The 13,827-nt window shown below is 43.8% G+C and overlaps 1 long non-coding RNA gene across 1 annotated transcript in view; it reads left to right on the forward strand.

The window, feature by feature from the left end:
• The first annotated feature begins 3,654 nt into the window (after positions 1-3,654).
• The window catches only part of LOC138569675 (uncharacterized), a 29,917-nt gene continuing 19,744 nt past the window's right edge, over positions 3,655-13,827 (forward strand). Inside the window, exon 1 of the long non-coding RNA XR_011303297.1 lies at positions 3,655-3,823. This is a non-coding gene — a long non-coding RNA (uncharacterized lncRNA). The remainder of the gene's footprint in view (positions 3,824-13,827) is intronic.

The raw sequence follows: 13,827 nt of genomic DNA on the forward strand, positions 1-13,827 counted from the left end.
CAGTAAATTAAACAAAGAGGAACTGCGCTCCTTTATAACCACTTACAAGAAAATAATAGGGGGTAAAAAAGAAGGCTATTATAAACTTAAGTGGAAAGAACTTCACGAGGCTGCCATCATGGGGGGACTCAAGACCTTTCGATTTTTGTTTTCGGATAAAAAGGGAACCAATGATAATAGGCTTCACTCCCTCATCACACCAGAATATTGGTTAAATCAATTCTCTGGGTTGTATAAAGGTGAACGGGACAATGGGGTGGAGATTGAAGCAGGGGATTTGGCGGAAGGTTTAGAGATTACTCGTCCAGTTATCGATATACCTTTGGCAGAAGTGAAATGTGCAATCCCAAGTGCCAAAGCCACAAAGCCCCTGTTACCGACGGGATTCTACTGGACCTGTTGAAAGATGAGCCAGATGTTTTGGCTCCGGTTATGTTAAAACTGTTCATGTCAGTTGTCAAATTAAATTAAGTCCCAGATTCCTGGTGAAAGGCACAGATTGTGCCTATTTCCAAAAAAAGGTGATAAAGGAACACCAAGTAAATATAGACCTATTTCATTGTTAAATTGTACAGACAAACTGTATGCAAAGGTGATTTTAAATCAGTTGCAGGATTGGGTGAACTCAAATGACTTGGTTTCTCATTTACAGGCAGTCTTTCGATCAGGGATAGGTACAATTGACCAATGTTTTCGCTTATCTCTCGATCTTCAAAAATATACAGTGTTAAAGTGGATGCAGGTCTATGCTGTATTTGTGGACCTGTAGACTGCTTTTGATTCTGTTCTCAAAGGCCAACTCTGGTGGGGGCTGATGAAGCGGGGTGTTCCCGTAGAATTGATAACTGTTATTTTTTAAAATTATTATTTGTTTATTTTTAAGGGATCTGGGCGCACCTAAACACAACAGGACAACACTATCCGGCATCTGTATAGTAGAAATACTGCAGTGGTAAGGTGGGGGACTGTAGGAGAGTGCACTGAAGAATGTATGGCAGACAGGGGCGCGCGCCAAGGCTGTGTCCTTTCTCTGCTCCTATTTTCCCTCTTTACTAATGAAGTAATCTTGGCACTGTTGGCTGAGTGTACAAGTGGTAATCTTGATTCCCCCAAACTTGGCATCGATATAATAGCAGCATTATTTTGTTGCCAATGATACTCTATTGCTGGCTACTTCTCCAATGGGGATTAGGCGTAGTTTAAAATGTTTTGTTACCAATTGTTCTCGATTAGGTTTGATGTTGAACTAGACTAAAACAGAAGTCATGGTATTTAGCCCAGCAAATACCAAACCCTGTGTGTGTCACATGGAAATAGAGGGGGCAGTGCTGGAACAAGTGGCTTACTATGACTATTTGGGGGTAAGAATTGCAGGAAGGCGGGTCATGGTCACTGCAGATGTACAAATCACAGGTCACCCTTGATAGAAATAGTGGAGGTATACGGACATTTTTTGTCAATCACAGTGACAGGGCGTGTTTCCCCGGCTATAAGCATTTACAAGATTCAATCTCAACTGGCTGCTTTGTATGGAGGCGAATTATGGGGATACATCAACAGCCAACAATTTGAGTTTATAGAGAATACATTTTTAAAAATGTTACTGGGCCTCACGAATCGCTTCCCGAATGCACCATTGCAGATGGAGTGTGGCCTAGAGCCAATGAATGCCCAGTTAGTGTGGAAACCAATCTTTTATTGGATTAGACTCTGGGTGACTGCAGGCGTAATTAGGTTCTGAGAGGCAATTACAGTTTTGCTAAGCACACCAGGCGGGGGCTCATTACCATGGGTGAAGCCGGTTAGAAAACAATCGAAAGGTTTGGGCTTAAGTACCAGCTGGAATAGTCAAAGCAGCTGGTAATCATATCAAACCGCACAAGAGATGAAGTGAAGCTTGCCGTAAAACAGGCTAACTTCGAAAAACTCGTAAACGATTGTTTAAAACTATAGCTAGGTCTGTATTTAAAAAGTGAAGAGGGAATCGAAAGCTATTTGGACCTTATACCACCTGCTAAAACCCTATTTATGGATTTAGAATTGGTACCCGTAAGGCCGCCAAATTTATAAGCGCCTGTAAAGGGCAAACTTTGCAATGTTGCCTGATTTGTAATTTGAGCTCGGAGTCCATTATGCACTTTTTGCGATTCTGTGAGAAATACAGTCACCTGAGAAGACTATTTATTACAGCTGTTCAAAAAAGCTTGTGAAACTTGACCCTTGGAAGCCCTATAACTATGCCAGTCTACCAAAAATGTTAATGATGTATATTTTGTGGTAAGATTTGTACACCCGGCTTGGACACGTCGGAAGTATTTCATTATGCATTTGCAGTGAAAGTGACATGAGCTTACTAACTTGTATTATTATGAATTATGCTAGATCTTATGAACTCATATTTTATAAAAATTTTAACCCATTGATTTTTCATCTCGTTTTATACCTGCAGTTGTCTTCATAATGTTTACTCTTCTACTATTGTGGCAATGAATTGCTCTGCAAAAGTTAAAGTAATGGCTGAACATGTTAGATATATCATTATTTTCGTAACTGCCATGTCTTGTTTTAATTGTTTTGCTAAAGACAACCTGTCGAATAAAGTACACGATGATGATGATGATGATGATTAATAGACATTAGTGGGCAGCATGAAGTCATAGAAAACAAAATACAGTAAGGGAAGAATGCCCCTGGGTGCATTTAAGCGCAAGAACCACAAGTCAGCATTGAGCATTTTATGATGCACTTCATGGTCTGTGCAACACTATTATGCTGATGTTGCCATAAACGTAAGGGTGGATACTGAAAGAGCCCTCTCTGTTCAGCAATGCCTTTACAATACCAAGTGTAGCATAATTTGCATATAATTATCACCTAGGCACATGTATTATTTAACGCATGCGTTCTGATTGCGGCATAGCTTAACTTGTGGGCATTAACCAGCGATACAACTCCACAGTTCGAGCTATCTGTGGGCATGTGGACCTGCCATCCATTTTAATGTTACCTTACTCTGTTCTTGCGGCAGATCCACCTTGGGATTCTGTGATGATGCCGGTAGGTTCAGCGCAAGTTCTGGCCCCGCCGCCACATGTTCCTAGAAGTCAACAAAGGTACAAGCTGAGATATGATCTGTAAACAACCAGTTTAAACATTAGAGGTAATGCAACCGCCATAAAGAATAGAAATGATTGTGCTACACAAGTAGGGTGAGGAGTAGAGTGCACTCACACATTTAGGGAAAGTTGCAGCATACACAGAAAGGGTTAAACAAGTAGCATAGAGATAGGCATAGGTAGGGATAGGTTGCACAATACTTGGGCAAGGAATAATGTATGGCGCCATGCAACGCTCGAGACATGAAGAGTGGAGCAGTCTTGTTGAGCCCCTAGAGAGTCTATTCTCTCTACTTTTCTGAAGGCAGAGCGCTGTTTTCAACACCACCCGGCTCACGGAGTGAGTTGCAGAGTGGAGCAGTCTTGTTGAGCCCCTGTAAAGTTGTCTATTCTCTCTACTTTTCTGAAGGCGGAGCGCTGTTTTGAACACCATCGGCTCAATTAGCAAGTCATGGAGTGCAGCAGGGTGGAGCAGTCTTGTTGAGCCCCTGAATAGTCGGTCTATTCTCAATACTTTTCTGAAGGCGGAGCACTGTTTTAAACACCATCTGGCTCACAGAGCGAGTCGCGGAGTGGAGAAGTCTTGCAGCATGTGCAGCTGCACGGCTGTGCTGCTGGAAAGCCAAGGAAGGAGAAAACATTGATCAAATCCTGAGACTAAATATTTCACCACTACGACGCTGACTGCTGAAATAACATAAACTCTGGTGAGTGACTCTTGTATTTGTATTTGTATTTGTATTTATTTATTTGTAATGCGCACCAAACCCAAGGGTAACTGGGCGCAGAGGCAGCAAGAGGGTTGCAAAGCTTCGTTACATACAGTAAGGTGAGGTCCAGTTGGGGTTACATTGCCGGACGTATCACGCCAAATAGGATAGGTAGAGCATGTACATTAGAGGCAGTAATATGCATATTTACATTCAATGAGTAAGCTAGAGCATATATATTCGGGCAGTACTATAAACATATTTACATTCAATGAGGAGCCACATGGTACTGGCGAGTCCGGGTCTCAAGAGTCGTTATGAGTCGAGAGATTTGAGCCAGTGGACGGTCCTGGCTCTGAACTGGTGGTAGGGTAGGTCCTCCCTGCAAGTCGGAGGGAGGGAGTTCCAGAATTGTGCTGCTTTTACTGGAAAGCTATTGCCCCCAGATGTAGTACGTTTGAACCTGGGCACAAGTAGAAGGTTGGAGTTGGCCGTTCTTGAGGGGCGGGAGAGGGTAGGTCTGGTAAATCTGGCGATGAGGTATTGGGGGGCTGCTTGGTGGAGGCATTTGTGAATCAGAGACACCGATTTAAGGAATATCTTGTCCTTGGTGGATAACCAATTGACAGATCTTCTGGAATCTGAAATATGGGCTTTCTTTGGGATACTGAGGGCCGCTCTGAGGGCATTATTTTGGAGGATTTGGATTTTGTTAGAGATATATTTGTTGCACCCTACGTATAAGGCATTGCAATAGTCCAGCTTGGACAGGATCAGCGCCCTGGCCAAGGTGGTGCAGTTGGTGGGGGAGAGAAAGGGTTTGGCTGCCCTGATGAGTTTGCAAGTGTAGGAAGTGGCGGATGCCATTGCGTTCACTTGTTTGTTAAGGGTAAGGGTGGAATCTAGATAGAATCCGAGGGTTTTAACCTCCTTAGCTACCATGATTTTGTTATCGTCAATTATGAATGATGAATATTTGTGGCCCAGTTTGTTGAGGTAGTGTGTCGAGCCTAGAATGAGAAGTTCCGTCTTGTCATCATTCAGGCATAGACCGTGTGAGGCCATCCATGCCTGGATGATGAGGTACACTTTATTAACGAAGGCCAAATCCTTGTCATAATCCCCCGACAACGGGAAGAGGATCTGGGTATCATCGGCATAATTAGTGTAGGTGATACCTAGATCGTCTAGATCATCGAAAAGGGGCTTCGTGAAGATGTTATAAAGTGTAGGGGAGACGCAAGATCCTTGCGGCACGCCACATGTGATAGGGGTGGGGTCGGCCGCAGAAGATAGTGAGAAGACTCTCATCGTACGGTTATTAAGGAAGGAATGGATCCAGTTGGTTGCTTCTTGAGAGAAGTGGGCGGCTATTTGTAGGTGGTTACACAAGATCTCATGGTCGACCAGATCAAAGGCCGCGGAGAGATCAAGGAGAAGCAATAATGCTGTCTTCCCCTGGTCTCTCAGCTCGTCTATCTGTGTCTTGAGATCTATGAGTGCGGTTTCTGTTCCGTGTTGTGGCCTGAAGCCCGATTGTCGGACTCCTAAGAGTTGGAAGTGCTCAAAGTGTTGTTGGATCTGTTGGTAAGCTATTTTGTCAATGATTTTGAGAAGGAATGGTACTGTGGTGATAGGGCGGTAGTTAGTTGGGGTGGAAGGGTCTAAGTTCGGTTTTTTAAGCAAAGGGAGGACCCAAGACTGTTTTAAGTTGTTGGGTACGGTGCCTGATGTGAAAGAAGCATTTATTAGTTTGGTAATAAATGGAGCAAGATCACGGGCAGCATCCTTGATCAGTTGAGCGGGGCATAAATCTCTGTGGCAGTTAGAAGGTTTGAGGGTGAGAATGGTATTTTCAACCTCTTTGGTGGATACTTTGTGGAAGTTGAAGGAGGGGTTGTACGCTGGGGGGGAAGGTGGACTCGGGTGAACCTTTTTGTGGGGGATGGTACTCTGCTTGGTGGAGGAGAGCAGAGATTCTTTTTTGGTGCTTATCTTAGTCTTGAGGGATGAGATTTTATTCGCTAGGGCATTTTGAATGCCCGTGCACCAGTGTTTATCTTTGATACACGAATCTGGTGCTTGGATCGGGGATTCTATCTCTTTAAGAATTGTGAAAAGCTCTCTAGTGTTAGATTTAGCATGTGCAATTCGCGTGCTAAATGACGATTGCTTAGCCAGTATGATTTCTTTTTTATATTGGGAGGCTAGATTACTCAGGTATTTTTTGTTTTTTTCTGAGGGGGAAGCTCGCCAAAGTTTTTCACAGCGTCGTTTTTCCTGTCTGAGGGCTTTGAGGTGAGGTGAAAACCAGGGGTTAATGTGTTTCCGAGGCTTGCTCTTTTTTAGCTTCAAAGGGGCTATAGCGTCAAGGGATGAGAGCATAATTTTATTGTAGATGTCAACCATCGTAAGGGGATCAGTGTGATCTGGGATGGCGTTCAGAGTTGGTATGATGAGCGGGATCAGATTGTCAGGGGTGATGTTCTTTTTATTACGGGATTGGATAGCTGGAGCTATGTTGTTGGTTGGTGCTGGGGTTGCCTTTAGGGTGAACGAGATCAGATAGTGGTCTGTCCAAGGCTGCGGGAGTATGGCAGAGACCAAGACTGGGCAGTTGTGCACGGCTAGCCAGTCCAGAGTTCTCCCTTTGATATGGGTGGGCTCGGTAATCTTCTGGGTGAAGCCCAGTTCCTCTAGGGTGTTATTGATTGTACTGGCATTGGCGTCTGCAGGGTCGCTAAAGCCAAGGTTAAAGTCTCCTAGTAGGATACGTTGTGAAGAGTTTTTAAGATTATTTGATAGGATGTCTGTGAGGTCTTCTTCGAATGATCCTAGGGGGCCCGGTGGTCGGTAGATAAGGTGGATGGAGATGGATTGAGTACTAGAAAGTATTAACTTAGCTGTTAGAGATTCACAGGAACTAACATTAGTGGGTGATTCAATTATGATAGTAAATTTGGTTTTGGCTATGATGGCAAGACCTCCACTTCTAGAAGTGGTGCGATCAAGTCTTAGTAGCGTGTAGTCATCTGGGACTGCTAGCATAATTGCAGGGCCTGCCGTGGGGTGAAGCCAAGATTCAGTAACCGCTAAGGCATTCTGCCTGGTTTGTTGTTCTGATTTCTCTTTTGCCTGCGCTGTTGGAATACAGAAGGTTGGATCTGGAGCTCAGATAGTATCAGAGCTTCCTGGCCACCCATAAGTTACCTCTTCTGTCACGACAGGTCAAGTGTTTTGAGCTCCCACTGGTCTTCATTTGCCTCCCTTGGCAGTATTACTTATGTGCCTCAGCCTTCGATGCTCCCCTAAGGCTGATTCGCACACACAGAAAGAATGATTTAATGCGTAATGTCGACCAAGCAACCATGTACGCGACAACAGGGGAAGCCTCGGGAGAGCATTATTTCGTCTTCTCAAGGCCCAGGCCCTATCATCAGCATTGGGACCCCCACATAAAATGCTGGAGATCCTTGATGTCTGCCATGAGGCATCCAATGCTATACGCAATGACACAGAAGTGACATCTCAGGGCTCCATCAAGCCCCACTTACCACCTTCTATGGAATCCCTCAATATCGAACACTCAAAGCATTGGGGGAATCATCTGACATGGAAAAATGTTCCATGGGCTTAGAAGAGATCTTGGAAGGAGGATTTATAACCCGGCATAGCTCCTTGAAATCAAGAGAAATACTCAAGTCCCTGACAACCTCCTTTATAACCCCTGCCTAATTTAGACCAGTCATGGGAGGGCAAAGCCCTTGACACCGTGAAGATAACCGAAGACGCTATTGTCGGATTTTATCCTCCATCTTGGTATGACACCTTTGAATATTAAATGGATCCTAACTACTTGGAGGATGTTTTTACTCGGCTGAACTTTTGAATTACGCAATACTCAAGTTAAAAAAGGAAAGCAATTTTCAAGAAGACACTGGCCCTCATGACAAGTTTGCCGGTGCGAAAAAAAAGGGTGGCGGTAAGCTCACTGGCACCCTTGTTTCTGGACCGGCAAACTACAGGTTTGCCTGCCAGAGCCGCTGTACCTAACAGGTCTGACCCTGCCGGGCGCAGTGGTCATGGTAAGCAAAGCCGTCACGGAAGCACTGTTAACAATGGTGCTGGTGCTTCCGTGTTCCCATTCGCATAGAGTCCTATTGACTATGGGAATGGGGATTTACAAATTTACCAGCGCCTGACTTCCTGGCTGCCGGACTTGTAATGAGCCCATGGCACCGGAAAGTCATGCACCAGTAAATGTTTACAGGCCCGGCAGCAATCTGCTGGTAGCACCGGCAGGGTTACAGCCAGGCCCGTAATGAGGCCCATGGTCTTTGAGAGCTTGGCCCTTGACGGTCTTGAGACCCAACACTCTGCAATAGTAGTGTTCCCATTCGCATAGAGTCCTATTGACTATGGGAATGGGGATTTACAAATTTACCAGCGCCTGACTTCCTGGCTGCCGGACTTGTAATGAGCCCATGGCACCGGAAAGTCATGCACCAGTATATGTTTACAGGCCCGGCAGCAATCTGCTGGTAGCACCGGCAGGGTTACAGCCAGGCCCGTAATGAGGCCCATGGTCTTTGAGAGCTTGGCCCTTGACGGTCTTGAGACCCAACACTCTGCAATAGTAGGGAAACTTACTCGAGATAGGGCAGTAATAAAATGTACTATGGAAGGACAGAGAAGACTCAGTGATATTCACAATCAATTGCCCTTGACTCCTGTTCCAACAAAAGCAGTCTAGAGGGAGAACATTTCCTGGAAAGTGGGAGTAAGAAACAATGGTACCAAGACAAGTCTTTGGCGATGCGGGTAGAACTATCCGTTACCCTGCTGAGATCGACAGAGAGGGGGGATCGACCTTTGGACCTACCAATGGTCAATCAGAATTCTGAGAGAGGTTGCCAAACCAGCTAGATTCAGCGTTCTCATCTTCTTCAGACGCAAGACGGCTGGATGGCTCTTTTAATAGCCATAACATGTCCTTCAGGAGTCACCATCAAACCACTCTTTCCATGGAATATATCCAATCGATCATAATGTCGACACTAATGGTGTCTCTTAAATCCCTTCATCAAGCTGTATGAATGCCTAAAGGACACTATGAAAGATCAAGCGTCCTTACTGGCAATGGCAAATACAAAATTATTGCTAATTGAGTCATTTCTAGATACATTAAGAGGTCGCCTGGATAGGTAGGCGGGAACCTCATCGCAATGGCAAGAGAGGCTGCTCGACCTGGCAAGAAGGGAAGCCAATGAAAGAAAATTGCTAATGATTGCAATTTTGGAAATTTTGAATTGGATAAGAAAGACACAATAAGTGTCTCATAGACTTGAAGATCGACAAACTTTCAATGCCACTGATAGAATCTCTACTCACCCTGTCCAACCTGATCCCCGCTCACGCTCACACTGCTGAGATTCGTCCATTACAAACAGTAGATCTAACAGAGCCTGAGGGGATCCAAGGGACTGAGAAGTCTACGGGGAGCAAACCCGTCATTGGGCTAAAGGCTAAGGCCCTGGGTGCTAAATCTTATGTGAGCTTCGAGAAATCCAAAAGTAAAGAAAGAGCGAAAAAGAGTGAAGGCACTGCACAAAAAAAGACCAAAAATCAATCCAGTATGAATAAATCTATATCCAATGGGTTGTGGTCTTTCTTGCGTAAATTGACAACACCACCCCCGATGAAATCCACGCAAGTAAGAGCATTGCATATAAATAATGCAATGACAACCCAAAAAGGAGAGGCAGGAGGGGACACAACCAACAAGCCTGACAAACAGACATGGTTATGGATGAAGAGATGCCTTGTTTTCCGTACCTTTCTACCTACTCAGATGATCAAATCTGACGAAGTCGGCACCAAGGAAACAATACAAGATGATGAACGGCCTAACCAGTCGGCATCTCCCAACCAAGTAATGGCATCTCCCCCCCCTAGATCCATAAATGGTTCGCCAGAAATTAATGAAAAGGAAAGATTGCCCCTGCCGACCTTCATCACCTTGGAGGAAAAAAGAATGAGGAAGACTATCCGCGCCCAGGATAAAGAGACATGGACAGATGGAAAACAACCAACTCGCTATTTGAGAGGTGAATCGAGGGAGAAACCTATCAAACCAGTGGGCAATGATGGCCTATCTAATTTGGTGCTAAAGACGGTTTAATTTTGAATCGTGAAAACATCTTGAGACTCTTGCATCATGTCCCAAAATTGAGGAATATTAAATCTGAATACCTCAAAATAGTTCAATTTGTAAATGAGACTTGTATTTACTGGATAATATTACATCTACACTCCAGATTGGTACGAAGCATTCTTTTGGAATCAGCAGGAGACCTACTCCTTCGAAATCACTGAAAAAGCTCTTTCCGGGTCGTGGAGTGGAATCTCCTGGCTCGTCCCAACATGGGAATCCTAAACAAAAAGTGGACAATGGGAGATACAGAGGCAATAATGACCTGAGTCCACTACTGATTTGCCCAATAGGTAGAGGTAAAGACCCATTACACCCTCAGCGAGCCAAGGACTTTCCATCGCTAAAAATTACTGCAGATTGCACGAAGGAAAGGAAAAAGATCGATCAAGATTGCTGAGGAGCAGAAATTGCAAATAAAAAAGGGACAAAACTGGTCATGGCTGACAGGGGCCTTCGCTCAATATGTAGGAGAATAATGTTTGATTGAGGAGGAGGGAAATCATTTATGTTGGTGTTTATGGAATACCAAAGGCCATGGACATCTGTTCCAAATGGAAGGATTGGAGTTTGAGAAATATGATGTGATATGTTTACAAGAGACCTTGCTCACTGTTCCCCCCATTTGTGATGGGTTTGAGTTAAATGTAATGTGGCTAAAAAAAATCTTTTGGGCTGCCCATCATCTGGCCTCCTTACTATGGTAAAACTGGGCAGTGGTTTGAACATAGTGGCGAGCATAAACCCAAACATGTATGTCTAAGTGATCACGCTAACTTGGGAGCAAGCAGGGGGACTAACCAAATTGTGCTTAGTGATTTTTAACATTTACTGGAACCCAGTCTTCATGAATGACAACTTGTTTGTTAATTTGCTCATGACTCTGATTTACAAGGTATATTCGAAAGACCACAAACCCCATATTATCATCTGTGGAGACCTTAACATAAGATGCTTAGATGACAAGGGTAAGATGCTTTCACCCCCCGATCTTGAGAAGTAAGGCCCGGCTATGGATAAACTAACTCAAAGGGTGTGACATCATCATGCTGAATGGTCATATCCGGGGAGACATACCGGCCAACTATACATGGGGTTGAGGTTGCCAACGCTCTTGTCTTGATTATTTCTTTGTTTCTACCAGCATCCATAATTGGGTCTCAGACTTAGTCGTCATACCCTTCGGGCAGAGTGACCATAATCTTCTACAGCTGAAATGGAGCTGGGTGGGAATTCCAAGGCCTATAAAGGGAAGTGATACCTTACAGGTAAATCAAGCTGGCACTAGATTGAGAAGTCGCCACAAGGAAGTTCCCAGCGTGGTAGAGGACCTGAAGCAGCTGTCCCTGGTAAAGGTGCATTTCTGCACTATGAAGTGATACTGTTTCAGTTCCATACTAAAACTATCTTGGGTCCACGACACGGTATAACTCGCCTCCATTTCTATAACAAAGCACTGGCGGAGCAAAGGGAACATTTATCATGCTGATCTAAGAAAACTACATTGTTTGGAGACGAACGAGAGCTTGGTCATGGTAAAAAAAAGGAAACAACGATACTGCAATTGGCTGCTTTCTTCAAAGGCCATACTCCTTCAGCATTATGCTGAAGAAATGCTCAATGCCATAGTGAAAAAGGAATACTTGAGATCTCTACGCCCTCCTAAATAATAACAATGTTTTTCAACCAGCTAGTCTGCTAACTTCAATGTCGGAGGCTAATTGGATACATCATTTTTCCCAGCTTTTTTTCAGGAGGCTATTGAAGGGGGCGGATCCATTGTGGTATAGTACTTCTAGCCCACTGGGACAGCTGGAAGATGATAAGGACCCCCATAATAAAAGGATTGGTGATCCTAAGTGGGATATTGAATTTGATAAAGATCTTTTAATGCTCCTAATCAAAATATTGAACTCTTCCAGGGCAGCTGGCCCTGATGGCCCTAACAAAGAAATATTAAAGCAGAATCCATTGTTGTGGTCTAACTTCTGTCTTTTATTGTTCAATCAAATCATAGAAGGTAAAGAAGTCCCTAATCTTGGAAATCTGCTCTGTTAATCCCAGTGTTCCCGAAGGGATGCATAAAAGATCCAAGAAATTATAGGGCCATCGTCCTCTTCGACACCCTGGGAAAACTGTTCTCATCTATTCTCCTCCAACATCTATTGAAGTGAGCAGGAGAGGCAGGGCACCTCCCTCCGAGACAAACCGGATTTGGTAAGGGAGTGGGGACTAACCTTAACCTCTCCCTGCAAAATACCCTAAATCTTGCCCTTTGGGACAAAATCCAGACTGTTTGTGGCCTTTATTGACCTCGAGCAGGCCTTCAACAGTATTAGCAGAGAAAGCGTGTGGGGAAAGCTCATAGCCTGGGGATGCCCGAGAGACCTGATCGAGGCAATGATGGCCTTATATTTGAATAAAAGTGTGAGGGATAGACTCTCCACTCAAGGACTATTCTCTGGAAAAATCTCTACCTGCAGAGGCTTGAAGCAGGGTTACTCATTAGCACCTGCTTTATTTAATCTCTACTTAGCTGATATTATGGAGGGTCGCGATGCGGTTCAGGTCTTTGCCCCTAGAATAAACAAACAACATGTTCCAATAATCCTGTATGTATACAACATAGTTATCCTAGACCAGACCCAAATTGGCCTGCAGCGACGACTTAATGAACTGGTAAAATATCTCGAGCTGAATGGTCTGAACACAAAAAGGGGAAAAGACCCAAGAAATTCAAATGTTATGTCGGCAAAGAGATTTTGGAATAGGTAGATTTGCAACCCTATTTGGAAGTTCTGGTAAATCACAGCATCAGTGAAAAGCATTGGTTGGAGAATATTAAACTTAAATGCAAGCCACTCACAACCCAGGGGATAATTCTCCACAAAAGATTTGGCAAATGGTCATTAATCCCAGTTATCACCTTTTTTAAACACAAGGTGATCACTACCTTGATTTATGGAGCCAAAACTATACGAATTTGTCCCAAAAATATCTGGGAATACATTGAAGGATATTTCTGGAAAAGAGTGCTGCATTTGCGAAACTCTTTACCGAATGTAATGATTAGGTTTGAGTTTGGACTCCAATCTATGCGCTCAATGGTCAAATGGAAGAATCTTGCCCTTTACACCAAATATATAGATGAGGAGGCAGCTGCTCCATTTGGTATATTGAAATACAACATTAACCAGGAGGGAGAGGCTTGCCTAGCTGCGTGGGCAAAGAGCTGTGACTCCTGGCTTGAAGATTTAGACTGTTCTAAAGAAAGTCTGCTGTAATACCCAGAGAAAGTCAAACATCAGATAATGCAACTGGATTGCTACTTTGACCCAAATATTAACATATAGGCTAGTTCATAATTTGGAGCTGGAAGGCAGAGGACTAAATCAATTACCAAGATATTTGGAAAGGTTTCCCGATCCATGGTATCACAACCTTTTCTTAAGGTTGATGTTAAATATCCTATCAACTAAAGAAGTAATGGGCAATAGAAGGCTGTTGGGTAAGCTTGGGCCTGATTATAGATCCTGTGCCCAGACATGTAGCATTGAGTCCCTCGAACACTTAATCATAGATTCTAAAGCCCTAATTGGGTTAAGGTCCAAATACATGAAAGAGATCTTTGGGGAATGTCGCCAAAGGAATGTTGGCTAAAATGTCTAATAGGCGAGAATAACTCAGCAATTATAGGGGCACTGAAGTTTATGAAAGATGCCTTGGATATTCACAATGACAAGATCACTAGTGAATAGGAAAAAATGAAATTGGAATAATATTTGAAATT

This window comes from Ambystoma mexicanum, chromosome 2q (genome assembly GCF_040938575.1).
Source record: "Ambystoma mexicanum isolate Mex_15411 chromosome 2q, UKY_AmexF1_1, whole genome shotgun sequence".
Taxonomy (NCBI): Eukaryota; Metazoa; Chordata; class Amphibia; order Caudata; family Ambystomatidae; genus Ambystoma; species Ambystoma mexicanum.